The sequence below is a fragment of the Cryptotermes secundus genome, unplaced genomic scaffold, assembly GCF_002891405.2.
Source record: "Cryptotermes secundus unplaced genomic scaffold, Csec_1.0 scaffold5, whole genome shotgun sequence".
Taxonomy (NCBI): domain Eukaryota; kingdom Metazoa; phylum Arthropoda; class Insecta; order Blattodea; family Kalotermitidae; genus Cryptotermes; species Cryptotermes secundus.
The window spans coordinates 689,645-705,127 of record NW_019724742.1 but is presented as its reverse complement, the minus strand read 5'-3'; the positions used below and the strand labels follow the sequence as shown (position 1 = coordinate 705,127).

General features: G+C 38.9%; 1 long non-coding RNA gene across 10 annotated transcripts; it reads right to left on the bottom strand.

Moving 5' to 3' along the window:
- Nucleotides 1-4,214: 4,214 nt before the first annotated feature.
- Nucleotides 4,215-12,334, bottom strand: LOC111862735. 10 transcript variants are annotated; one of them, XR_004512834.1, is made up of 9 exons: nt 12,146-12,333; nt 9,891-10,108; nt 8,864-9,109; nt 8,554-8,639; nt 8,388-8,471; nt 8,242-8,311; nt 8,112-8,165; nt 7,406-7,691; nt 4,215-6,998 (listed from the first exon to the last, which is right to left on the bottom strand). It is a non-coding gene; the product is annotated as an uncharacterized LOC111862735 (long non-coding RNA). The 10 variants fall into 10 exon arrangements; XR_004512829.1 differs by having other exon boundaries at nt 8,112-8,311; nt 12,146-12,334; XR_004512832.1 differs by having other exon boundaries at nt 8,242-8,471.
- Nucleotides 12,335-15,483: the final 3,149 nt, after the last annotated feature.

Here is a 15,483-nt window from a genome sequence, read left to right as displayed (position 1 = left end):
TATCTTCCTCTTAAGCTACATCTTCGGTTATAATTCCAGAAAAATCAATTAACTTACTTTCTAAATCACAAAACTGTACTTGGTCTCGAACCTTCCAACTCTTCTTCACTACGCCGGTGTTTTACCAGTACGCCACCAATGCCATGGAAAATTTTTACCTTTAATCTTCCTCTTATGTTACATCTCGCTATATAATTACAGAAAAATCTCATTAACTCCATTTGTATTTTATAAAACTTTCGTTGGGTCCGAACCTCGGAACTCCTGCACACTAGACTAGTGTCTTAGCCATAGACCACCAATAGCACTGAATGTTGTTTACTTCATTCTTCCTCTTATGTTTCACCTCGGGAAAAATCTTATTATTGTTTTACAAAACTTTCGTTGGTCCCGATCCTCGGAATTTCCACTCACTACGCCGGTGCGTTACCAATAGGCCACCGTTACTACGGAAAGTTTTTACCTTTAATCATCCTCTTATGTTTCATCTCTCTATATAATTAGAGAAAAAAAATCTCATTACAAAAAGACATTGTGGTCTCGAACCACGGCCCTTCTGTTTACAACGCCAGTACCTTACCTCTAGGCCACCAGAACATCTTCACTCCCACTTTCTGCGTCCCTCCTCATATTCTACATGGTTTATAGCCGCAGAAAAATCGTATTTGTTTATTCACTTTCCGATTTCTATTGACAAAAGACACCGCGGTCTCGAACCCCGTACCTTCCCAATACTACACCAGTGTCTTACCCACATACCACCAGATCTATACAAATTTGTTACCTTCACTTTCCTCATATAGTACGACTTGCAAGTAGAACCCCGTGTTGGCCGAATGTTGTACACTTGGTCATCGATTTGCAACCGACTTCCGTTCTGTCTGACAGGTCGTAAGTCGAACTGGTCGTATGTCGGCCACATATTTATTAACAGTATTTTTTAACCTTTATAATCTTTTCATCTTTATAATTTATTTTTAAAAACTTTTACATTTCAATTGTTTTTTATTTTTCATATGTTGTGGTAGTAAGTGCGGCCGGTCATCAGTCGACGACCAAGTGTGTGTGTGTGTGTATATATATAGGATGTCCCAGGAGGAATGTGCCAAACTTCGGGAGGGTGTTCCTTATGTTAAAGTATGCCGATATAACCCAAAACACCTATGTCCAAAGTTGAACGGTTACGGAGATAATGGCCCGAGAAAAGTGTGGTCTTCTAGCGGGTCCACGGATTATACCTATCAGCTGAGAGGAATTATCTCTGTTTGTCCTTGACTGCCGTGATTCATCCTATCCGTGCTTATGGAGTTGGCTTTATCAGAACGCGCAGTCAGCACGTTACGTCATCGCTTACCATTCATGTGTCATGTACAGTGCTTGGAACTCTTAACGACAACTTTGAGATGGCATGCGAGTTTTTTGTACTTCAATTTTATGGCTTCATGTCACTCACAAGTTAGTTTGATGTTACGTACATTATTAACGTTACAGAATCCACATATTCCTGCCAGTTTTAATATCTATTTTGTAATCAACAAGTGTGTAACCCCGGTCAAAGTTTGACACTTCTCTGGCCATTATCTCCGTAACCGTTCAACTTTGGACATAGGTGTTTTGGGTTATATCGGCATACTTTAACATAAGGAACACCCTCCCGAAGTTTGGCACATTCCTCCTGGGACACCCTGTATATATATATATATGCGGCAGGACACGTGCTGTCTTTGGGGGTGCTGACAGTTTGATCTTGGGTTTGAAACCAAAACAACCCACGCAAGGTCATGTCAGAGGTTCATTTGTTAGCTCTGAACAATGAAATCGTTTAACAGTTTTTGCGGGCGCGGAACGTCGCCCCTAAGCGGATTTTCGATGAGGTTTTAATCTCGAGCGTCTCGAGGTCTCGAGTGTTCAGATTTACTGATTAAATCGCTACATGATGTTAAGGGTGTCATGGGATGGTTCCCACGCTTCCATAATCTCATCCCCAATTCCTCCTGCCCAACCTATAAAATGAGTTCTTCAGAGCAGCGGTTTGCACAGACCAATAAGGTAGATAATAAGAAACTAAAATGCTACATTTTTTATTACACTTCGTGGATTTCCACGAGGTCTTACTCCACAGATTGCGCTACAGTTTTTATTTAATATTTTCTTGTTAACTCATACTGAATTAGCTTGGTCTGAAGTGATTAAAATTTTGTTCCCCATCCGTCCAAAATATTATAAACTTCTTTATGCGTAACCTACATGTCACATTCCTTGTCTCATGAATGAAAATTCTCTACCACAAAATGTAACCCCACTGCAACCCTTCAATAGTCCTTTCATAAACTTAACTCTGCTTCATATTGCATTGTGTCATTACAATAATCTTCAGTGCCTCCATTTTCTAGCACTTTCACATGCAAATGTTTCAACTTCAACAGAATTACTTCATCTGTTCCTTCTTACATGCTAATATCAAATTCACAATATATTAATATACTCATACTTACCTTTCTCGGCACTTTCACCACCCACACTTCTGAGCATGTCCATTTGTATCTCACACCTGCCATACCACTAACATATTTCCAGAACACTTCACACTCCAAAATTTCGCTGTAATTTGACCAAGTCTCAACACTTCACATAAATTCCGACTGCAGTGCCTGCTTTGCATCCCGACCTACACCTGTTTCTATCCCGTTCCCATGGAATCCTGTATGCCCTTACTGCAATAAAAAACACTTCCTACAGAAATTGCAGTCCATGAAGCCACTTTTCTACAATTTGTGACACAGCATCAAAACCTACCACTTACAAATCTGGAATCTACACATGACAACACGAAACACTCCAGGAATGCCAGGCTATGGATGTATCCTAAGCGTCTTCAAGTACATAATGTTCAGGTACTGTGCAAATTTGTACATCAAGTACTCAGCCTTCACAATATTTAGACACTACAAACAGATCATACAAACTGCAAAACGAGCTATACATGCCATATTTGTAAGAAAGAATGTATGAGGGGTAGGCCTTCTCGGCACTTGCACCGCAACCTACACTGGTCTATTGTGCTTTACATACCATATTTACTCTGCGCCTTAAATTATAACAAATGTGATACATCACTGACCCCTCTTTGCACACTTAACACCCCCCAAGGCTATCTTCCCTGTTCTGCTGCAGCAATTGATCTGCCCTAAACCCTTTGACCTGTAATGTTATCTCATGCCGGACATTCCATAACAGTTCTTCCCAAATTCCCCCTTAGTGAACCATAATAAATCCTACTTCACTAAAAACCATTATGGACTTCTCATGTGTCATAAATCATTTACTGCCACTAGTATCTTGGGAGCATGTACCATATGCAACATGTCTTCACCTCAAAAGGAGGGGATTATTTTTGGAATCCTCCCCCTCCATATATCACAACTGATTATAGCTTCCATATAGTTTTCTTTTGAGCCAAAAAATATTTCCCAAAACTTCCCCCCCCCCTCCAAAGGAGCTGCTGCAAGATATATATGGCCTCTATAACCTCCTCCTATCCATCCTTTATGAAGAGCACAATAATTTTACCCCATTTTAAATTAAAACACATTTTTAATTCTGGTTTATTCAAAAATTAAATCCCTCATTATATGCCTTTTTCTGCTTCTCTCAATGTTTGTCAAAGACATTCTGCACATTACTTGCAGTCACCTTCTTTCTCTCTATTCTTCAGTGATTTACCTTTGTATCACTTTCACATATCCTTCTCATCTCCTTTCCATTACTGTCAGACCTCCATTCCTTCATACTAATCCCTTGAACTCTCAACTTCCTGTTGCCTTATTCTACGTTGCTCTTCATTTTCCTCTTGCAATTTGTTTCCCTTTCCAAACCAATCACATTTCATTTCTCATTCAAATCACCTTCACCATTCTTACTGTAATTTCAAAGTTCAGTATCTACCTTACAAACACTTGTACAGCAAGACTCACACCACAATTCACTTCCCCTCACCATCTGCTGGTTACTGCCGGCGATATTCATTTCAATATCCCATATTAATGACTTGCAACTATGAATCACTAATTCTGTCTACACATTCATATTATGTCTCTTAACTTTATCTAAGCAACTTGTATGATACTGGAGGATAAATATAGAAGGATAGGAGACCCATACAGAACATATTGGCCATTGCTAGGAATAGGCATCCATAAACAAAAAAAGTCACATTCAAAGAGAAGGCTCTAGTATTGCTTACAAACACTGCACAAACAAATTAATCCAGCACTTTATACATGTCACGATTCAATACAATACATTACTGTCATCAAACATTCAAACAGAATGCTTCTACACAAGCCTTCCAGACCTCAGTTCAAGATCCACACAGATCAAGAACCTCGCATACAACATGGCAACATTCCTGAAAACTAACCAGGCCTTCAAAAGGATGGCATGCTGAAAAGTAACACTTCTTTTCTTTTACCAAACAGATTAATTCAATTACATCTTCATACTACTGCCTCTAGACATCCTTCAATTACAGCTGTAAAAATGTTGCAGTATACAGAGATGTGAGTGCAATATAGTCTGTCCAGTGATCTACATCCTCACTGTGCAAACCTTTCCACTTGTCAACATTCACTGGCGATCACCACCACCACCATCTTCACCATCATTCCCTCCACCATGACTTCCGCCACCTCCATCACCACACCCACCACTATCACCTGATGCAGTCAAGATGGTGGTAGAGATGTCCTTCCATCCACAATATGCAGACATCTGATTTACTGCATATTTCCAAATACCCCAGCACTCACAAAACTCTGTTGACTGCTGGTGATCATATTCACAATTGTGTTCGAATAGAACAGAGACATAGCAATACACCATTATAAAAAATATACATATCTTGATGGAAAATACTCTGATAGCTCATGTCCTCAGAAACTGCGTTCACACCATTACAATAAATCTTACATGATACTATCAACATTAACAGAAACTGGTAACATACACAATCCATATGCTCTGCCACTGAGGCAGCAAGTAGAACAGAAATTCATGCAATTATAACAACAGTCAATCAGTGAACTCTTCTGGCCTTAACACAAATCAATTCAATATCTAATATGCGGGACATTCTTTTCATAACTGACAAATTGACAATGATTTTGAGAATGTCCCATTATGTCATTTAGTGACAAACATATTTCTGTCTACAGGTATGTTGAAATATTTTCCAAACAGCAATAACAACATTAGAATCCACATACAAGTACATAGCACTCTGCAAGACCTATCAAACAACGCTAGCCAGCCAGCCAGCGGCACATACATCAAAATAAGCAATACAATCTCACGTACAAGTTTTGGCATTACACTTAACATATCGTAACCTCAAAGCATACAACCCCTCCTTCACCACAGTAATAATCACCATAAGATGCCCTTATCAGTATCCATACAGCCACATAATTGGTGCCAAGACATCATTTTCAACATGTCAGGTCTATATCCAATCTGTTCTCCTAAAATGGGACCACTTCTATAACATTACAAATGCCTTGACTCTAGCAAAAGAAATGCTCACTATGTTACTCCTATGGATGGTGAGGTATAGTGCAGAGTGAACCTCATATAAACCAATAAGCTAAATTCATAAAGCTTATGGCAGTAAGTATACACACCTTGACCCTTTCTGTTCTATGGACGTACATGTATGTTCCTCGACATGTTAGCTCAGGTTAGTTTTGATAGTTTCTGTTAGAAGTTAGATTAGGGAGGTTACATTAAGTTAGAGTACATTCAGTTATAAGTTAGCTAGGTTAAGTTACAGGTGTACATATACGTCATTTAAGTCGTATTTTTGTCTCAAGCTGTCCAAAAACTTGGTTCACACAGGGTTAATGGCATATACTTCTGCCCTCAATACTCACATATTGCACTAGGCTGAAATCGGTTTCTTCCTTTGTCCTCTAAATGAAACCCCCCCACCCTGACTTCTGTACCAATTTTTCTTTTGGACAAAATAAATCTAAATTTCTTACATATAATTCAAACACAGGTCATTCATTTAGACCAACTCACTCTTCAAGCATCATAATAATGATACCTAAAGGGATATTAATCTATATTTATCAGATATACATTTCTAAGACTAGTTGCAAGACTGGTATCTTGTGGCAGAGAACGATGCGGTAGTTTACCCATCGCACCGCCTGTAGCGCTGGCAGATGAACCTCTTACACAACTGCTGCACTTCTTACAGTGCTGGAAATCCTCATCCAGACTTCCCGTGACATATGACTGTCAACAGGGAGGCATGTTTTTGTGATTGGTGATGGTTACAATGGCATACAGATGCAGGTTTGCATACAGTGAAATCTCTTATTCAAGGTCTCTTTGCCAAGAAGTGGATTCTTGCGCAAGTGTAATTTAACAATGAGGTTACTGACACGTCACCAAACTCGAATGTTACCTGAAGTTAATCTCGCATCAAAGAGCACTGATGAGGGTTTCACTGTATTTCAGTTCCCTGCACATTGTTCCCTCTCAGGTCTTGGATCATCTCTTTATATGCCTCCTAAAAAACAGTCATCTTCCCCCTTAAGTTTCTATTAACTCTGCAAGATCTTCCTGTGCATATGCCCAATGAACATGGAAGACCACCAGTCACTAGAGCCCCTCATGGATGTGAAGAGACAGTTAATTTAAAACAAGATACGGCACTGCACCATCTCACAACAGTCTACAACAAACAGTAAAATTACTTGGTAAAAGCTAATATATGTTAATGTTATATGGTGTCACTATTATATTTAAGATATTATCAATCTCCACACAGCATAATACTCATTTGCACAGTTACTCAATTAGGTCAGGAGCTGGGTTTGAAACCCTGACATTTTTAAACGTTTCAAAGAATATGCTGTTACAAATTTACCACCAAATAATCCATCAGCATCATGATGTTCCTTCCAGACCCAAAGGAATGACACACACCAGCCCTGTGAACACACAAAGTAACAGTTCAATAAAGGCCACCAATTTTATCTTCACTGTGGACCAGAATACTGACACATACATTAGAATTCTGAATGCACATGGCAAAACATTACCATCCCATTAAGATCTTTCAACTCTCAGCAAAATATCTTTTGTACAACACTATAGAAAAGACATGAATAATACTGACCAAAATTATAAACCACAAATCTCTCGCTATACACGCAATTACTTCAGTTTCTACACATGGAAAAACAAGCCTCCTGACTGCACACTCTTCAGTGTTGAATCCTTCACCATATGTCAGATTCACAATTTCTACACTAAGAACACGGATACATTTTATCACTTTGTATGTCACTAGTAACACAAACTCTCATATCTATTCCCAGACAATTTGCAAGCTCACCATGAAGTCTTCTGGGCTGTGACACTGTCTACTCATGTAGGTAGGTATGTAGCTTTTGGAGGAACATGGTTATCTCCACGGGTGTGGTACAATTCTGAGCATTTGTCTGCATGCATGAATTGCTTCCTGCTGCAAGACTTGCACAAAGCCAGCGTCTCCTTCCACAGTTTCTTTCCTTTACACATCACACTGGCCACTGCCCTCTTTCCTTCATCTCACTGAACTGATGCTCCCATTTAACCTTTCTTCACAAGGGCCACTGGACGGTCTGCCATGCTCATGTTGCCTGTTAAGAATAAGAGGTCAACTTCTTTATTACAACCATCACAACACAACTAATATCAAGATCAGTGCCTAGTTCTGGCTCTGCTATATGTTACGGCAATTACTAGCCATCATCAGGCAAATACATGGTTAACATATAAACACCACTGAACCGCAGTACTAGTAAAATTGGATACAGTATATTAATTATATAAAATACTTGATGTAAAAATACAATAAAACAGAAATTATAGTATAAAACAAGAATAAAATTCTTTGATGTTGTATATTGTAACACAACAGGGTGCATGGAAAAAAAAATAATAAAGAGGTCACACCAATCATGACAACTTAAATTACTTTTTCTATGTAAACTACTGAACATACATCATTGTACTCCAATGTGCATTACCTGATTCGAAATCTCTGAATTTATACTTACAACAATGTGTTGACTTGAATGGAAGGAATGAAGGCTCATCAACACTGATGTTCCCTGTAAGAATATAAAGTCACATCAATCATAATGACAGCTTACAATTGCTTGTTCCACATACAACATTGTGCATTACCTGATGCAAAATCTCCAACAATGTGTTAACCTGACTGGGAGAAATGAAGTCTCATCAACATTGATGTTCCCTGTAAGAATATAAAGTCACATCAATCATAATGACAGCTTACAATTGCTTGTTCTACATACAACATTGTGCATTACCTGATGCAAAATCTCCAAATTCATGCTTCCAATAATGTGTTAACCTGAGTGGGAGAAATGAAGGGTCATCAACACTGATGTTCCCTGTAAGAAAAAGAGGCCACACCAATCATAATGCCAGCTCACAATGTCTTGTTCTACATACAACATTGTACTCATACATTACCTGACATGAAATCGCTGGATTCATTTTTCGAGGACTGTATTACCCTGAGTGGGAAAATTGCGGGTTCATCAACACTGGTGTTGCCTCTAAAAGAAAAAGATCATGCCAATATTAATAACGCCTTATAAAGGACATATGTAATTGACCACTGTACGCTCCCTGATGTGAAATCTCTAATTTCTTGCTTTCAATATAGGAATATACTAACTAGCTGCAATTCAGCTATGAACTAATCTTTTCATGCAAATAAGTTGTACCTATATTCCTGAAACCTTATTGATTTTTTTCAACTGACCACACTGTACACTACCTGAATCAGAAATTTCCTAATGCTTTTTTTCATATATATTTTACCCTGTGTAGCGGCAATGAAGACTCATTAACACAGATGTTCCCTGTAAAATAAGAAGTGGTATCAGCTTTATGACAGCTTATAGGGACGGACGCCTTATCTGACCTCACTGTACGCTACCTGATATTAAAACTCTGATTTCAGGTTTCCAAAATACTATTAAACTGAGTGCTATCAGTTAAGTCTCATAAACACCATTGTTACCTGCAAATAATGAGTGATAAGAACATCAATGACAATTCATAAAGATGACTTATTCAGCTCACCACACTGTACAGTACGTGATGTGAAATATTAGACGTATGCTTTCCATCTTGCATTAACCTGAAAAGCAGCAATTAAGACTCAACATAGTTGTTTCCTCTAAAATAGTTGCTCACTTGGAACTGCGAACTCAACTGCCGATTCTCAACTAACTCTTTTTTATTAACTACTTGGCACGGACCGAATGCAAAACGCCTTTTTCAACAATACCTCTACTGTGGGGGTATTCACCGATTCTGTGCTAGGAAATGGATTTCATAACACCGTTTTCCTATTGTTGCGTGCCGTTACCTAACATAACCTTTGATTTCTATCAGTTTCGGTAGGGCATGTGTTTTCACAAAAATATTATAAATGAAATTTCGCAATTACATTTGGTAAAGGTTTTTAATATAATATAATAATCTTTTTCTTTTTTTCATTTCCGATCTTTCAGTGCAGAAGTGTCAGCATCAAAGAATACTAAGATTCATGCCTATTTATTTCACTTTGCTTTGGAATTAGCCATTACGAAGTTCAAGGAAAAAGAGAAGATTCAATTCGATTGAGGCACAAGAGTTTCCGGTCTACGCTGATGATGTTAATCTACTAGAGGAACAAATATCTTTATAAAAAACCAAGAGTCCTATTAGACGCTAGCAAGAATGTTTTTATGTAAGAAAATAAAAAAGAAACTAAGTATATGCTTATACTCTATTATACTATACCATACTATACGTACATTGAGAGAAAAAATCTGATAATTAATCCTGTGATATTTTTAAGTTTGCTATTTAATGACGCTGTCAGTATGGACAGTATACTCGTACAGCGTCGATAATAGGATGATTAATGAACATGGAACAGTTGGTGAAATGAGAATTAGCATTGGAATCCGAAGTACTCTTGAGAAAACTCGCTCCGCTCTCGCTTGTCCACCATGAATCCACACGATCTGACCTGCGATGGGAAGATAATTAGGCGAAGTTCAAATATTTGTGGAAGACACTAACAAATCCAAACTGTATTCATGACAACGTCAACGTAAGGTATAAAGGTAAAAGTTGTCACTGTGCTCAGCAAATTCAAGCTCTACGCCATGAAGGTGCATGGGGGAGTGGATGTATTGATCCACATTTTCTAGCTACTAGCTGGAGGTAAGTGGTCAGCTTCATTCCCCGGCCGCTTTAACCCGGTACCCACTGGATAGGAGGTTGGGTGAATACCAGGGCCGGTCTGGACGATTTAAAAAGAGATAATTCCTGACCCTACCGGGTCTCGAACTCCGACCCCTCGGTCGTCCAGCCCGCACCCAGTCGCTATCCCGGCTCTGTGGTAGCTAGTAGTGCATACAAAATTTCGATAGGAAAACCAGAGGAAGGAGACCATTAGGAAGACTTGGGTTTATATGAATGATAATATTAAAATGTATATTGAATAAATGAAATGAAAAGTTACGGATATGATACACGTGGCTCCAGATTGGGACCACTGCAGAGGGTAATGAACCGTGTGGTTCTGAAATATGCTGCAGTTTGTGTACCTGAGCTCAACTATTGGCCTATCACGGAAGATTCAGCTCCACGGCTTCAATTCATGAGCCCGTTTCTATCAATCTGAAACTGAGTACTAGATATATTTAGACCTACACCCCAGACATATCTTCTACAGGTCTATTACACAATGCCGCTGTTAAGGATAAAATGTTTCCATATAACATTTCAAATAAGGGACCTTCCTAAAGTCCTTGGTTCGAAACATACGGTGCCATACACGAAAGCAAGTCTCTCAAACCCACATTTCCGAGTTACACTTGCACACTGGAACAATCCGGAAGAAAACCTGTATCCGTAGATGAGCTGCAACTGATCAAAGCGAAACCTGACATCTGCGTAGGGCCCGTGTGGGAAGACTATATGCCATAATTATGTAGAACACATCCTCTAAACTATTTTTAAGTAATTTTCTTATAAATATTTTGTTCAGTGTTCCATTTTCCTTATTTTATGTATTATATAGGATAATCCAATGGGGGAGAGGAGGAATGCATGTAAGATATTGGTGGGAAAACCAGAAGGAAAGAGACCACTTGGAAGACCAAGGCGTAGGTTGGTGGACAATATTAAAATTGATCTTAGAGAGATGGGATGGGATGGTATGGATTGGACTGATGTGGCTCAGGATAGTGACCAGTGGAGGGCTCTTGTGAACAAGGTTTTGAACCTTCGGGTTTCATAAAATGTTAGGAAATTCTTCAGTCGCTGCAGATTTGGCTTCTCAAGAAGGGCTCAGCTCCATAAGTAATAGGAAAATTGTAGGTGTAGTCTAGCACAATGCAATTGATTTTTAATTCACTGTCCGAGCGAATAAAATAATCACGTTTGCACAATTTCTAATAGTACCTTTTTTGTACAGGAATATGAAACTTCCTCCATGTGAATAATATTCATCAAATGAGAGGTTTACTAGTGTGGCCATGAGGTTGTTCGGAAGGAAGTTATAAAAGAGAAACGAATCTATACTATTCTAACAGGTCCTGCCATGTTGAGTGGCATGAATACGAAGACGTGGCATATAGACCGACGTCTCTGTGCGAAGTGAAACAGGGCAACTGCTTTATATTTTCAAATTCTCTTATGAAAAGAATTGACGTCGTCAATGAGCATTATATCTTACAGTTATTTAAACACTGTATCTGAATTGAGCCCGGATGGTTTGGGGAATGGGATAACCGAGCTTGTGCCTGTTTTGGTGGGGAAAGAAAATTTAAAAAAAGAGGAAATATATCGAACATTATTACCGAAAATAGTGATCCCGTAATGATATTCTTAAATGGCTTAAACTCTGTAAGCAAATTCTCTGACTGCACATGTTCATATATCTGAATATCAGTCCGCTTATTCTAGAAACCAAAATGGCTACAAGATAAAACGAATTAGAAAAGAAGAGGCCTCCAACCCTAATACATCTCCATTTGTCACAAACGGACCAACTTACCTTGACCAACCCGTTGCCGCAGACAGAGTGACGTGCAACCCTAAGAACCAAACGTCAAAACACGTGATCTACGGAGCAGAGTTGGGTAGAGAGGGGCGGGTTTCGAAATCGCAGGAACAAGAAATGAGCAGAAAAATTTGACGTCATACCCAACCTTCCTTCCTGTCATCTATGAACGTCTATGAAGGACAATTACGTTAGGTTCGCCAAATAGTACCGAACTACGTACGACACATGTCGAAAGCGCAGTTGGTAACTTCGTAACTTCCTATTACGGCCACAATATCAATCTTGAAAGTGTTCATATTATGGGCGTCGTGTGGACTCGTAGCTGTGCATGTACACTTCGGAGGTGCATATTCCCACCATATACAGGATAAAAACGGAGGCATGTGTTTATGCAAAACAATACACGTCTACCAGGTTCTAATGTGCCATTACTTAGGCCACAATCTGGTTCTTCATTACCAGGAAAACCTAAAAAATTGTAGTAATAACTGACTTATGATAATTTATGGTTGATGAAACTAGATTATAGGTATACATTCTTTATAAATATAATGTTGTATTTTATGTCATACTGCTTATTCTCTACTTCAGCCTTGCAGTCCATAACAAGATATTCTAGATATCTGTACAGCTGCCAGTATGGGCACCCTGCGTGGTCCATCGACTATCCTGTCAAAGGTTATTCGTGGTTTACCTCAACCCGTCAAAGCTAATGCCTAGATAGTATGTTTCTCAGGCCACAATTGCTTCCTTCCAGATCCTTTCCAATTCATCAATCATACCAATCTACGCTATGCAATCCAGATGCTGACGGCACCGTAAAATTAACCACAAAAATGGTTGGAGGATTCCCAAAAAACGCCCTTTGCATGTCTCATTACCCAGGCATGCAGAAGGGAATCGTGATGGAACCTGTCAAGAGATCTCAGCACAAAATCAATGTACTGTGCACGTAACCTTGAAGATATTAAAATTTCACTTCGTAGTCTCTTATGTCACGTGGTATTCTTACCACACTGGGCAAGATAAACGGATTACTGTTTATCAGACTTCACGAAATTACAACATGATCCATAAATCATTTAGTGACACAACATAGTTCTTTCGTAAATCTGCTACCACCAGAGAGATATGCCATCTCGCTTCATAACGAAGCGCGGTGAGCTAAAGGCAGGACTGGACTGAAACGTCGCGAACCCCCAGAATTAATTCATCGAACCAAAGTAATTTTATGTGCTCTTCAGGTAAACTGTGGTGAATAAATTCTCCAGCTGGTATACCAGTGGCGGCTCGTAGCTTTCTAATGTGGTGGGGCTAGTCACTATATTTAATTTGTGGAAATCGAAATTCGATTATATATATTGCCAATAAAGCCATGTACAGTATATATGTATAATTATAGAGGTCGTGACATGAAATTTAGATGACGAAGGACGAAATATAGGAAGTAATTGACTGTGACAAGTGAAAGACCCGTCTTGTCATCGGAAAGGATTCGTATTAAAGGCCAAATAGTGAAGCTACTTCAAGACTAAGATCTGGTCAAGAGCGTCTGAACGGACTCTAAATTAAGAGAAAGTGACTGGCCAACCGTCAGTCGTAAAATGACTTTGAAACGAAGCAAATAGTAAAGAGGAATTTTGTAAAGGTAGAAACGAAGCGGTAGGATATGTAGAGGACGAAAGCGAACCGTTGTCTTAACCATGGCGGTCCTTTGGTAAGGTATTGGCGTATGGTTTAGAAGATACGTGGTTCGAAGACATGACTATTTTTGTCAGGAAAAAATTTAAGAAATTTGTGCATCTAGGAAGCAAATCGTACTATATGAGGAAGGTGAAGGTAACAAATTTGTATAGATCTGGTGGTAAGTGGGTAAGACATTCGCGTAGTATTGGGAATATACGGGGATCGAGACCGCAGTGTCTTTTGTCAATAGAAATTGAAAAGTGAATAAAAAATGTGATTTTTCTGCAGCTATAAACCAAGTCGTAGAATATGAGGAGGATCGCAGGAAGCGGTAGGATAGATGTTCTGGTGGTCTAGCGGTAAGGCACAGACGTTGTAAATGAAAGGTCTGTGGTTCGAAACCACAAGAATTTTTATAATGAGAATTTTTATTATTTTCACATATTTTCGATTTGTTACATGGGTTCCTTCGAGATATCACTGGAACTGAAATGCTAAGTACAGTTATGTACGTAGGTAACACAATAAGTAAGTTACAAATGGATATAGAACTTAAACAAATAAGAGTACTGATTTGAAAAATTCTTTTATTTCTCAACATAATCTCCCTGTACATTGAGGCACTTGTCCCATCGTTTCACAAGCCCCTGAAAACCAGCAGTATAAAATTCTTTGGGCTGCTGTTGGAACCAGGCGGTAACATCCCTTTCTACAGCTTCATCGTCGGGAAAATGTTCAACCGAAAGATGATGTTTAAGAGGGCCGAACAAATGGAAGTCGCTTGGCGCAATGTCGGGGTTATACGAAGGATGCTCGAGGACTTCCCACTTGAAATTTCGCAGCGTCTCATTTGTCTTGTTGGCAGTGTGGGGACGCGCTAGACACGGTGTCTTTTGTCAATATAAATTGAAAAGTCAATAAATTAATACGATTTTTCTGCAGCTATAAACCAAGTCATATAATATAAGGACGATCGTAGACAGTTATGGTATGCATGTTCTGGTGGTCTAGCGGTAAGGCACAGGCATTCTAAAGGTAAGGTTCGTGGTTCGAAAACAGAAATATTTTTGTAATGAGATTTTTCTGGAATTATATAGCGAGATGTAATATAAGAGGAAGATTAAAGGTAAAAATTTTCCATGGCATTGGTGGCGTATTGGTAAAACGCCGGCGTAGTGAAGAAGAGTTGGAAGGTTCGAGACCAAGTATAGTTTTGTGATTTAGAAAGTAAGTTAATTGATTTTTCTGGAATTATAACCGAAGATGTAGCTTAAGAGGAAGATAAAATAAGTTAAATTTCAGTGGTGCTGGTGGCTTAGGGGTAAGACATCAGTTTAGTGTGCAGGAGTTCCGAGGTTCGGAACCAACGAAAGTTTTATAAAAAACAAATGGAGTTAACAAGATTTTTCTGTAATTATATAGCGAGATGCAACATAAGAGGAAGATTAAAGGTAAAAATTTCCATGGCATTGGTGGCGTACTGGTAAAACACCGGCGTAGTGAAGAAGAGTTGGAAGGTTCGAGACCAAGTATAGTTTTGTGATTTAGAAAGTAAGTTAATTGATTTTTCTGAAATTATAACCGAAGATGTAGCTTAAGAGGAAGATAAAATAAGTTAAATTTCAGTGGTGCTGGTGGCTTAG